Genomic DNA, 13824 nt, shown 5'->3' with positions numbered 1-13824 from the left:
CCAGCTCATGCCTTGTTTGATTATCTGGGAGTGAAGTGCTGGAGTTTTAGAGTGCAAATAATAGATCGTTATTTGGAACACATGCATTTCATGTGTGTTCCATTTCTACAGTAATCTGTCTAAACACAATGTTAAAACAGAAACTATTTCAGATTTTTGTAATAAATGTTACAAAATGTAGGCATAAACTATACAATGTGTGAAGCCTGAAGTCTAAAGATCATATAAACACTTTCAAAAAAGGCTCAAGGATGATACAACAGCTTCCCGATCTGACGCTGTTCGTTTTCAAATAATATTGCATTAATGCGATGATGTTTTCTGATTGGTACTATTGAGGTCATACAATTTGATAACTTGATAAGGACAATGGTGACATAGGTGATCTAATTCTAGTCTTATTAAATAATTTCTCCAGGGAGTAAGGGATAGTCTATGAACAAACTGAAATTGTGTGTGCTGATGAGTAGAATATTTAGAGCAGGGTGCCCAATGCGTCGATCGCGATCAACCAGCAGATCGCAAAGGTAGTGCAGGTAGATCGCGTTGCATTAAAAAAAAAAATTTTTTAAACGTTAGTATATCATATACCCTCCCTATGGCATTTGCCACTTGATTGACATACAGGGCAACCAGTCTGAGGTCTCTTCACGATCAAACGCGCTTGCTACTGCAAAAATCCGACTGTGATCTAGTTAGCTTTCCAATTTATATCGAGTAAAGAAGGGATTTTAAAAAAAAATTGTTTGGGGAGGGTATGGGCTGGATGTGGAATTGGAAGAGGATTTTTTCTCACAATGTCACAATCAAGTCGTTTGTCTGATCTGTCAATCTAACATTGCTATTCCAAAGAAGGAAAATGTGGAAAGGCATTTTCGAACTGTTCATAAAAACTACGAAACTGACGTCCTTCCAAAAAGCGATCTGAGAAAGAGAAAGGAGAGGGAACTAAAATCGCAGTTAATCGGACAGCCGTCATTTTTCACTTGGCTGAATTTAAAAGCTCCTTGACTGCATTATTCAGCTCTACTTATTTATGCGAGTCAGCCATTTCCCACATGACGATTATTAAATCCAAATACTGTAGTGACCATAAATGTATTGAGTTGTTATTGTGCCATAAAGATTATTCAGTTATGCAAGGTACGACAACATATATTTTATGTATAAAGTATACTCAGTATGTGCATATACAGAGATATATATATATATATATATATATATATATATATACATATACATATATATATATATCATTTTTAATGTAGGTAGATCATTTCGAACTGGTCATTTTAAAAGTAGCAAGCCGAAAAAGTGTGGGCACCCCTGATTTAGAGCAATTTGATTATTTAGAAAGATGGTTTGCCAGTACAACACAGAGGATGGGGAAAGATCTTTTAGCCAATTAGATATGATTTGGAGAGTTCTGAGAGAAGCTTTGCAGAAGAGGTAAAAGAGACCAGATACCAGTTTGGATTTATGAGAAAGGGGTGAAGCAAATGAGTACAAGAGATGAATTGAAAAAGAGAAAGAGAGGGGATCTCTACATGTTCACATGAGCACATTCCTCAGCTGCTATTAGAAATATTAGAAAGTGGAAGAGGGATGCCTTGATCAAAAAGAAAGACACGCTTCCAGCCCTGATTCACTAAGTATATCGTGGCCCACCAGGGCGCATACAGCCACCCTAACCTGACACAGAAATGCAGAGACACAAGTTGCCACACAACACACGTTTTACTTATAGTGTGGAGCCCTTCTACCTCGCTGTGTACAGCAATGAGCACAGTCACAAGCACAGATACAGTGCTTTCCTTTCTTCTTCTCTGCTTTCTTTGCGACCTCTGGCTCCCTGAATGGAGTGAGGCAGCCCCTTTTATAGGGCACCCAGAAGTGTTCTAGGCGCTCCCAAGCCTTCCTACAGCAGCACTCATGTGGCAGAAGTGCTGCAGCCAAGGGCACTGGAAATGTCCAGGCAGCCCCTTGCAGTGGCTATGGGCTCCAGCAAGGTTGAGCTTCTAAGCTCCAAACCTGTGGCCCCATTGTGAGCCAGGGGTGTTGCCCTATCATGTTCCAGGGGAGGTATTGCCCTGAATATGCCATCTCCCCTGGTCCTTCCATCATAGGGGCATCCCGGCCGGGCAATATCTACACATATATACCAGACTGACACCAAAGGGAGGAGGGAATCTGATGGCCTCCATGTAAAAAAGTATGATCGACAGACATATACCAGCTTGCTTCCCACTATCCACTAATACAGAGAATACCAAAATGGTTGGAAAGAAAAGTATCCCAATAACAAAAAAACTATTGAAAAAACCTTCGATTCATAGCTGATTTATAATATTATAAAGTAATCAAATGCATGAAATTTGTTAAACAAAATATTGTAATAATTGCATTGTACCATTCATTCACCTTCCAGAAGCTTATGGTTGTGTTATATGATGAATGGAAGATGTTTTTCAGACTAAAGGATATTTACTGTGTTCTGTGTTTAACCATGCTGATTTAGCGGACACAGCCAGCACCAAAGCTGCTTCAGAACAATTCCTGGGTACGTAGGGAATAGAATTTCTTTGAACTCTTTGTGTTGCTGTCCATTTCTTCTCAGGGCTCCTGAATTTTTCTCAAAGATGAAGCACATGCAGTTAGATTACTTAAAGGCTGTCAAGTTTTCTAGGTTTCAACGTTTCAGCTGTTTGACTTAATTTGTTCCAGACCCTCTTAACACTGCATAAAGAACTGCTTCCTGGATTCAGTCTTAAATGCTCTTCACCTTAATTTCCACTGGCCTCCTTAAGTACACAATTCACTAATTAGTAGAAAGAATTCTCCTGGATCCACTTAATCATTGTCTTTGAGGATTTTAAATACCTACCCCACTCTGTCTCCTCTTCTTGGGACTAAGTGGGTTTAATTCTCTGAGTCTTGCAGAGTAGGACATGTCCCAAAGTCCTGGGATGCACTTGTTTGCCCAGCTTCAAGTGCTGCTATGTCTTTTTTGTAGCGTGATGACCAGAATTGCACACTACATCCTAGATAAAGTCTCAATAGTGCATTATCTAGTCTGAGCATAATGTTCCTCAATTTATGTTCAACCATTTTTTAACAACATAACCTAACATTTTATTTATTTTTTCAATAGGTACTGCACAACTCTTAGAAGATGAAAATGTGGTGTCATCATAATCCTCTAAATCCTTTTCAAGGGTTGCTTCCTATAAGACAGTGTCTCCCATCTTGTATTTACAATTGATGTCCCTTTAGCACTTTTCTCTTTTCTACAAGTTTAGGACATGAAAAAGACATTTTAATTTGGTTAATTAGTTATTGGTTTTGCCTTTGGCAATACCAGTAATTAATCAAATAATTTGGGAAGGCTCCTACTTTTTTTACCTTATCATTCTCTTTAGAAGGCGATGTCCGGCGTTTAGACTTTTATTAAGGCAACTGGAGTGCACTCATTTTAAAAAACAAAAGAATACAATTTATTGATAAATGCAAGGATTACTGAATGTGTGATAAATACATATATATATATATATATATATATATATATATATATATATATATATATATATATATATATATATTGACATTTAGGACTAGACTCATATGTTTTTCTGTCTAATATGTCTAACATATATGCTGGCTCTTTTACTGGTAGTTGGAGTTCTGCTTTGCCTTGACACAGATAAATAGCTTTACGATACCAAGTCTTTATGGATGATGTGCGATATTGAGTGGAGTTGTTGCTTTGTTGTTGATCCGTTCAAGTGGAAGACTCTTTATGCGTCAGAGTGCACTCTTTCTCTTTGCTTCCTGATCCTTTGTTTTGTGCTGCTGCTTTTCCAGCTTGCTTTCTGCTGTTAGGCCCTTTGCTGTATCATCTGCAACTTACGGAAAAGCATTACACTTTCTGGCACAAGAGTTTTAGATACTGAAATTCCCTTCTTGAAGTGATGGCTACTTCTCAGTGTTCAGACTGGCTCACGGTTTAGCTTTGGCAAACTGGATATCAGATCTCTGATTCATAGAGAGAAGAGTTTGTCAGATTTGGCTCTCAAAGGAAGAGCGGCTCATATATTTTAGGTCTCAGAAGGTCATTTTGCATATTTTATTCTACACTTTCTCACGCTTGTTTTATTTCTTTTACTGTACGTATAGTTCGTGGATACAGCCGACCTGAATTGCATGGATTTGGCTTAATATTTACAGATTTTATGGACTCTACTTTGACTGGGAACAGCTGAGTCTGTGGATCGCGGACGAGACCTACGAACATTTCTTTGTACCTGGCGATCTATGACCTCGGGATAATCTTTCTCCGTGATTATATTCGCTATGCTGATCTGCTCCCGATTCATTTTACAGTACTGTACGACTGGGATCTGATCTGATGCTCATATTAACCTGGCTTATGGCTCCGGGGCGATCACGCATGAAATTATCAAGCGTTATTGTTTGTGGCTGTGTATTGGAACCTGCAAATCCTGCTACCTCCTCCTGCTATGCTTTCTGCTGCTTTGCTATCGCCGTTCATCTCATCTAATCCAAATGGTTCCGCTATGCTGTGCTGCTTCTCCACTGCTTTTCAGATAAGTATTGCCAAGTATCATGCTAAAATACTCTCATGACAAACTCCTTCTTATTAAACAGTTTGTCCAGAGCAAATGGTCTGATTGGAACATCCTAAAAGACGCCGGTATTTTGCAGCGCCCGAAATATATACATCGCGGTCAGGTCGCGCCACCGCCGGTGCGAATGAAAAGACAACCGGCAGCATTTGCTCAGGAATAAGCATTCCTTCTCATGGCCCTGGAAATACAAGTGTCAGTGTGCCAAATTTACATTGTGTGGAAATAAACCCTGATCACAGCTCTGTGCAAAAGATGCCTCATTAACTAATATTGCTCTGTTTAACTCAAGATCTCTTAATGGCAAAGCATTGGTGCTGTCAGAACTCATCACTGACACCAAACTTGATATACTGTGTTTAACGGAGACTTGGCAAAACCAAACGAATTGACGTCTCTCACGGAGGCGACTCCACCTGGTTTCACTTTCCATACAGAACCTCGCAGCTCTAGACAAGGAGGGGGCTAGCGGTAATTATCAGAGCAGACTTAAATATCAAACGAATCCCAATTGACTGTCCACTGTCTTTTGAGTGCCTGGCTCTTAAACTAATAACGGAAACAGGTCCTGTCTCACTCATTGTTCTTTATCGTCCCCCAAAATACAATGCATCCTTCTTATCTGATCTGATTGAACTTTTAACCCACCTAAGCTCTTACTCTCAGAGAATTATCCTTCTTGGTGATTTCAACATCCATATTGACATTACTACATCTAAACTGAGAAATGAATTCCTATCCTTACTGGACTGTTTTGACTTGACACAACATGTTGATTTTCCCACCCACTCTGGTGGTCATATATTGGATCTGATCTGCACTTCTGGACTATCTGTTGCCAATATTTACAGCACTGATTTGGGACTCTCTGACCATAAAGCAGTATTTTTACTGTCTCACTGCCTTTACCTCCTCTTACCTGTAAACGACAAATTTCTTACAGAAACCTTAAAATATCTGTCCCTCTATCCTTTCTGGATCCATTTCTGATCTTTTACTGTCTGCACCTATTCCGTCAACACTAGATAGTCTTGTTGACCACTATAACTCAGCCCTTCATTCAGCATTAGATAAAACAGCTCCTTTAAAACATAAGGAGGTTTCCTTTAAACGTTCAGCTCCTTGGTATAACTCAGAATTGCGATCTATGAAAGCAGCTGGCGACGCCTTGAGAGAATGTCACGTAAGACTGGCCTCACTGTGCACATCCAGGCTTTCTCTGACCACCAAAGAGCTTACAGAGAAGCACTAACTGCTGCTAAGAACACCCACTATGGCAGAATAATAGAAAGTGGCCACGATAACCCAAGGGTTTTGTTTTCTGTAGTTAATAAACTACTCGAACCTGCATCTGGCCCAACTACCTCTTCTACTGAAGTCTGTGAGGATTTCCTCCACTTTTTCCGTAACAAAATTAAAGATCTAAATAATTCAACTAACATAAATACATCATCTGTTTATATCTCTCCCTGTTTTCCCACTCCATCCAGCTCCTTCTCTAAGTTCTCACCAGTCACATCTGCGTTTGTTAATAACCTGCTTTGTAAGATGAGCCCACTACTTGTGTACTGGACCCCATCCCCAGCACACTACTTAAATCCTGCCTTCATGCCATAATCCCGACTGTTACAACAATAATAAACTCATCCCTTGACACTGGCTCTGTGCGCTCACTTTTAAAATCGCTTCTGTAACCCCAATGTTAAAAAGTCTGGTCTTGATGCTGACAATCTTAACAATTTCCGCCTATTTCCCACTTACCTTTCCTGTCAAAAGCTCTTGAGCGTGTTGTAGCTTCCCAGCTCACCAATTACTTAACGTCTAATAATTTGATGGAACCCTTTCAGTCTGGTTTCAGGGTGCAGCACAGCTGTGAAACTGCTCTGCTACGGGTAACCAATGATTGCTTATGGCAGCAGACTCTGGACAAACCAGCATATTAATTCTGTTAGACCTCAGTGCAGCATTTGACACTGTCAGACATGACATTCTACTGTCCAGAATGGAGAACATGCTGGGTATCTCTGGCACTGCCCTCCAGTGGTTCAAGTCCTATCTGACTGATAGGCAAGAGTTTGTTAGTCTTGGCAACAGCAGATCCAGCTCGGCGCCAGTCACACAAGGAGTTCCTCAGGGCTCTGTCCTCGGCCCTCTGCTCTTCTGTATTTATATGCTCCCCTTGGCCATATTATTCGTAGCTATGGACTGGGCTATCATTTTATGCAGATGATACTCAACTCTACTTCAATGTTAAAAGTGGAACTTCATCAGAGCTTTCTCAGCTCACAACCTGCCTTAGTGAAATTAAAACCTGGATGGAGCAGAACTCTTTAAAATTAAACTGCAACAAAACTGAACTCCTGCAAAATGGGACTAAAATGCAACTTAATAAAATGAGCTCCTTCCCAGTCCATCTTGGTGGTGATCTCATCAGACCTGCCTCTACTGCAAAGAATCTTGGTGTCATTTTTGATTCCTCCCTTTCTTACTCCACCACATAAATCACATTAAGAAACTTTCTTACTTTCACCTCCGTAACATATCCGTGTTCGCTCCTTCCTTCCTTTTCTAATGCTGAGAAACTTGTCCATGCTTTTATCACATCCCGCATAGATTATTGTAACTCGCTGCTGGCAGGTGCCCCTTCTAATCTTATATCACAGCTCCAGCTTATTCAAAACTCAGCTGCAAGAGTCCTTACTCGAACCAGCAGCAGCGAGCACATCACACCCATCCTGCTCCGTCTTCACTGGCTCCCTGTGTCTTACAGAATCGAATATAAAATCCTACTAATAACCTACAAAGCCTTAAATAACCTCGCCAAACTACATCAGTGACCTTCTCCATCACTATGTGCCTGCCTCCACTAAGGTCCTCTGATTCTGGCAATCTTGTTGTGCCCCACACTAATCTACACTCCATGGGTGACAGGGCCTTCAGCTGTATAGCCCAGACTCTGGAATGACCTACGAAATTAAGCAGGTCAGCCGACTCCATGAATTCTTTTAAAAAAAACAACTCAAAACTCAACTGTTCAGGAAGGCTTTTAGCTCTACTTGACTTCATTCCCCTTCTCTCAGTTTACCTCTCTGTCAAGATGCTCATGTAACCTGTATGTGTGTGCTAGACCATCAATTTGTTGTCTGTTAGGCTTTCTCTGAATTTACTGTCTTAATCTTCTTATTTATTTATTTGCTTTGTACTATGCTATATACTGTATACCCTGCCGTTCTTTCTTATATTCTGTAAGTGCCTTGAGCATGGGAAAGGGCTATATAAATAAAATGTATTATTATATTTCCCTCTCTGAGAAAATCCTAAAGAGGGTGCCCTGAACTACTCTCAACATGCCATTCTTTTTTTCTTTTCTTCTTTCTTTGAGAGGTGGGGTGTGTGTGCTTTTAAAAGAAGTTTGAACCTTCTCCTGATTGGATTTAAGACTCTTACAATTACAAAATTAGTGTCTTCCAGTAGGCGAGTTCTTCTGTTCACTTTAGCTGTCATTCCATGAATTGCAGGTCTTTGTCCTTTCTTGAGTTCATTTCAGCACCTTCTGGCCTTCTGGCATCTGGTGAGATGTCAATGCAACTCTGACTTATACCATTGGTTATCAGGCAAAGTCCAGACAGATCCTGGTACAGGCTGGATTTTAGTCACTTAGTTTGAAATGCAAATGGGGGAAGGAGCAGCTAGGTGCCTGCATCCCTGTTAAATCTGCTTTCTTAACATACCTGATGTGCCACTAAAGCCTAGCAAAATGAGCAATGGCAACTTTGTCATACAAAGGTGTTTGCCCAATTCTGAAGCTTGTCTATATCTTTCTGAGTTGTTTTTGCTGTATGCACAGTGTTGGCACTCTGGATACATCCCTGTAGCATGGAAGAAAGCAATTGTTGTACCACTATTGAAGAAAGGTGATAGCCAGGATTGCAAGAACTATCGAGGCATTAGCCTCTTGTCAATCATCAGCAAGGTATTCATGAAGATTATACAATCAAGACTGCAGAAATAGCGCAAGCAGACCAGCCAAGAAGAACAAGCAGGATTCAGGCCCCACAGAGGATATATTGACCAAATTTTCTCCATTCGCCAATTAGCGTAGGAACAGATCAAATGCAGAAAGTGAACCATTATAATCTTCACCGATTTCAAATTTGTGTTCGACTGTGTGCACTGGCCCGCCTTGTAACGAGCACTGGAGAACAAACACCAGCAACCGAAGATCATCCAGCTTCTTCAAACATAATATAATGGTTTAACATGCAAAGTGTGAATCCAGAATGATCTATCCCCCGAATTTTTTATCCAAACTGACGTTCGCCAGGGTGATGTCATTTCCCCTCTACTTTTCAATATTGTGATTGACCTATTACGCGAAAAGTATTTGAGGGCAAACATGGAGTACAACATGATATGAACAAATTTGTGACCGACTTGGTATTCGCAGATGGCAATGCCATATTCTCCAATACAGACACAGTAGCTACTGATACACTTTACGACATAGCTTGCATCGCCCATGGCTGTGGCTTAAGGATCAATGTGGATAAGACCAAGATCATGACCACAGATGGATCACAGGTAGCACTTTACCTAGATGGAGTCCAAGTTGAGCATTCAAATATCTGGGATCACAAGAGAAGAAAGTGGCATCAACGATCAAAGTCCATAATCGGATTGGACTAGCAGCTGCCTCTTTCAGAAACCTCAAGTGGTGCCTTTGGAAGAAGTCCAATGTTTCCATCAAATCAAGAATATGTCGCTTTCATACTGTGATCATGCCAATTCTCTTGTATGGAGCAGAAACGTGGACTTTGCTGCAATCTGATCTGAACAAGCTGAAGGTCTTCCAAATGCAATTCATGAGGCAAATACTGAGTGTGTCCCTCCGTGATCCCTGCCAAAATGCGACCATTCGGATCCAGTGTGATAACCAATCTTATATTGAAAAACTGAACATAAAGCACAGACTGCAATGGTTTGGCCACATCTGCAGGATGAACAACACTAGACTGCTGTACAACCTTTTATGGCAAGAGTGACTTGCCTCCTGGAAAGTTCAACAAACTGAACCAAAGAAAATGTGTCTCAAACATATCAAAGAAGACCTAAAGAACTGACCATTGATGTAGCCCGAAACATAACCACTGATGGCCAAAAATGGTAGTGTATCATGAGTGAAGCACGGAATCCAGTAGCACCTACCGCAGCGTATTGGGTGAGAGGACATCTTGCTCCCCCAGGTGCCAGCCAAAGGACCCTAAGTCTAAAACTAAGGCAGTGTTAGCCATTGGTCAGATTTTAGTGTCATCTGCGAACATCACAAGTCTGCTAAGACCACCAGAATCTACGTCATTAATAAAAATCAGAAAAAGAAAACATTCAAGGACAGACCCTTGAGAGACGCCACTGCTGACCTAGCGCTACGTACAGCATTCTCTCTTATTTGTACTCTGTACCTTAAATCTCTTCTGTTTAAATGTTGCTGTGCTAGAATCTGCATGACTTTGGTCTGAACTGCTATTTTATTTAAGGTGATTTTATTCTGTGCAATTGCGGCACCTCCAACATTTTGTGAACTTGACTAGGAAAGCTGAGAAAAGACTGGAACTTTTCAGCCTTTTGCTTATATAACATTTTAATATTTTACATTTAAGGCAAACCAATGACAACTCAGTCCTCTCATTCATAAAAATGTTTTCTAAGCTAAACTAATTGTTTAAAACAGACATAGAAGTATATCTGCACTTTAACACAGTACATTAAAGTTTAAGATATGAATATAGACAAGTTCAACAAAATAGCCAGTCAAGTAATCCTTCCTGTATGTTCATTTTTCATCAAGTATTTTATAGCCCAAAATGAATATCTGCTTATTAGACTACATAAAGGAGGTCTATTATTCACACTTTCAAGACCATTTTACTGAAATGTCATTAAAGCCATGCAATGCATTTCCAAACATTAATGCTCCTCAACACACCATGAAGTGAATACGATCAGTGGCTGCCTTCTCCTCAGATTACATTAGACCACTGATTGTCACCCAGGAGTCAATGACTGGAGCCTGCAATGTGCACTTTATTTTATTGGAATCTTCTCTGTTACACATTTGTCTTTGAGTGCAGAGGCAGAGATTCACATCTGAAAAGACGATTTTAATGTTATTTGTGTTCTATGCAGCAAAGAGGATTCATCATTTTTATATCTTTGCTAAATCACCTGGAACTAATGGCAAAAGGAGATAAAACATTCGGAATTTACACAGTTAAAGTGAGGAATGTCAACTAAAATAGATCACTGTTAAAATAAAAAAAACAGCAGTATTTAGTTAATTTGGTGGAGGAGGCGGGGGGAGCCTTGTGGCACAGTGGGTAGTGTCCTGAATCAAATTCTACACAGGTACTGTTTGCCCCGGGATAAAGTAGATTTGAAAATGCTATGTGATTATGGTGCAAATTTAGAGCATGAGTTTTCATACAGATGTGTAATGCTGTTTATTGCACCTTTTGGAAAATCCACTTTCCTGCGTTGGTACGTAAACTGCTATCAGGTCATTTCAGGTTCTGGTTGGGGAGCATGCACTGGTACACTGCTTTGCTGCAAACGCCACACAATAAAACAGCTCGTGATCCCACTTGGTCATCCCCCCAGGCATCTATATGCCGCAAGCAGGTGTTACATGGGTGTTCCCTTGGCCTGGTCCAGCCGCTCAGGTCCTTAGCAATGAGGATCCTATGATCAGGATCATCCTTGGGGAATAGCTTGGGGACACTCCCCACTGCTGGCAATGTGTCTCATTCTGACTCCATGTGCAACCACTCATTCAACACAAAGACAAACCAGCAGTGCCCAAGGATTCTCCGAAGAGACACAGTACTGAAGAGTCCAGTCTTCATCTCAGGTCACTGGATAGCATCAATGTCTCACAACCACATAACAAGACAGGAATCACCAGGTCTCTAAAGACTTGGACCTTCGTCATTTTGAAGAGATATCGGGAGCGTCAAACACCTCTTTCCAGTAACCTCATGACCCCATGCTCTCCGAATATGTCTACTGAATTCTTACGAAGAGTCATCAGAGAAATGAATGTCATGGCCAAGGTAAGTAAACCTCTTGACAAAGTCAACACTTTCTCCTCAGGCAGACACCCAACTGATGGCAACAAATTTTTTTTAGAAACAAAGAATGAAAGTGGTCAAAGTACTATGGAGCATTTCGTAAACAACTGATTCTTCTTTAAAAACAAATCATGCCATTAAAATGGTGTATTATTGTGCTTCATAAATACAATAAATACATAAATACTTTTAGAATCCTAACACAGTCCTACACGAGGTATTCCATCTTTTCAATTCAGGACATCATAGCAGATCCCTATTGCACAGCCTGGCGCATCTTGGCCTGCCACCTCAGTTGATAACCTATTGAACTGAACTGGCACCTTATTCGGGTCACCACAGCTCATAACTGCCGTCTCAGTTAGTGCCCCGCAGCTCAACTTGGCTCCTTACCTTGAACACTGATGCCACCTCTCTCTGGATCTGCCTTTCTATGTATTGTTGTAGTGGCTTCTCTACCTGCTAGAAGTATGTCAGCAGAGTCAGACATAGTCATGCTGCAGAACCGTCACACTAGTCATTGGTCCTGTCTTCTTTTGCAGTCCAATAGAGTTGGCATCACATGCTCTGTCTTTTCAGCGCAGAATTCAACCACACCGAACGTCTCTCAAGTGATCACTCTTTTTGTTTTCATTCTTCAATCTCCTATTCTGCATTAACCCCCTTCCTTTTATAGATAGATAGATAGATAGATAGATAGATACTTTATTAATCCCAAGGGGAAATTCACATAATCCAGCAGCAGTATACTGATACAAAGAAACAATATGGTGTCTGGAGTTATACCTGAGGGTTCAAGGGAGCACTAACGCCCCCTACTGCCACAATATATATATATATATATATATATAGACATTTAGGACTGGACTCGTATGTTTTTCTGTTTAATATGTCTAACATATATGCTGGTTCTTTACTGGTAGTTGGAGTTCTGCTTTGCCTTGACACAGATAAATAGCTTTACGATACCAAGTCTTTATGAATAATGTGCGATATTGAGTGGAGTTGTTGCTTTGTTGTTGATCCGTTCAAGTGGAAGCCTCTTTATGCGTCAGAGTGCACTCTTTCTCTTTGCTTCCTGATCCTTTGTTTTGTGCTGCTGCTTTTCCAGCTTGCTTTCTGCTGTTAGGCCCTTTGCTGTATCGTCTGCAACATACAGAAAAGCATTACACTTTCTGGCACAAGAGTTTTAGATACTGAAATTCCCTTCTTGAAGTAATGGCTACTTCTCAGTGTTCAGACTGGCTCACGGTTTAGCTTGGCAAACTGGATATCAGACCTCAGATTCATACAGAGAAGAGTTTGTCAGATTTGGCTCTCAAAGGAAGAGCAGCTCATATATTTTTAGGTCTCAGAAGGTCATTTTGCATATTTCCCCCTCTCTGAAAAAGTCCTAAAGAGGGTGCCCTGAACTTCTCTCAACATGCCATTCTTTTTTTCTTTTCTTCTTTCTTTGAGAGGTGGGGTGTGTGTGCTTTTAAAAGAAGTTTGAACCTTCTCCTGATTGGATTTAAGACTCTTACAATTACAAAATTAGTGTCTTCCAGTAGGCGAGTTCTTCTGTTCACTTTAGCTGTCATTCCATGAATTGCAGGTCTTTGTCCTTGCTTGAGTTCATTTCGCACCTTCTGGCATCTTGGTTATCAGGCAAAGTCCAGACAGATCCTGGTACAGGCTGGATTTTAGTCACTTAGTTTGAAATGCAAATGGGGGAAGGAGCAGCTAGGTGCCTGCATCCCTGTTAAAAACTGCTTTCTTAAATACCTGATGTGCCACTAAAGCCTACAAAATAAATGGCAACTTTGCATACAAAGGTGTTTGCCCAATTCTGAAGTTTGTCTATATCTTCTGAGTTGTTTTTGCTGTATGCAAAAGCGTAACTCTGATACATCCCTGTAGCATGAAGAAAGCAATTGTTGTACCACTATTGAAGAAAGGTGATAGCCAGGGTTGTAAGAACTATCGAGGCATTTTGCCCTTGTCAACATCAAACAAGGTATTTATGAAGATTATACAATCAAGACTGCAGAAATACGCCAAACAGACCCCAAGAAGAA

The sequence above is a fragment of the Polypterus senegalus genome, chromosome 14, assembly GCF_016835505.1.
Source record: "Polypterus senegalus isolate Bchr_013 chromosome 14, ASM1683550v1, whole genome shotgun sequence".
Lineage (NCBI taxonomy): Eukaryota > Metazoa > Chordata > Cladistia > Polypteriformes > Polypteridae > Polypterus > Polypterus senegalus.
Note: the sequence above shows the minus strand (reverse complement) of the source record.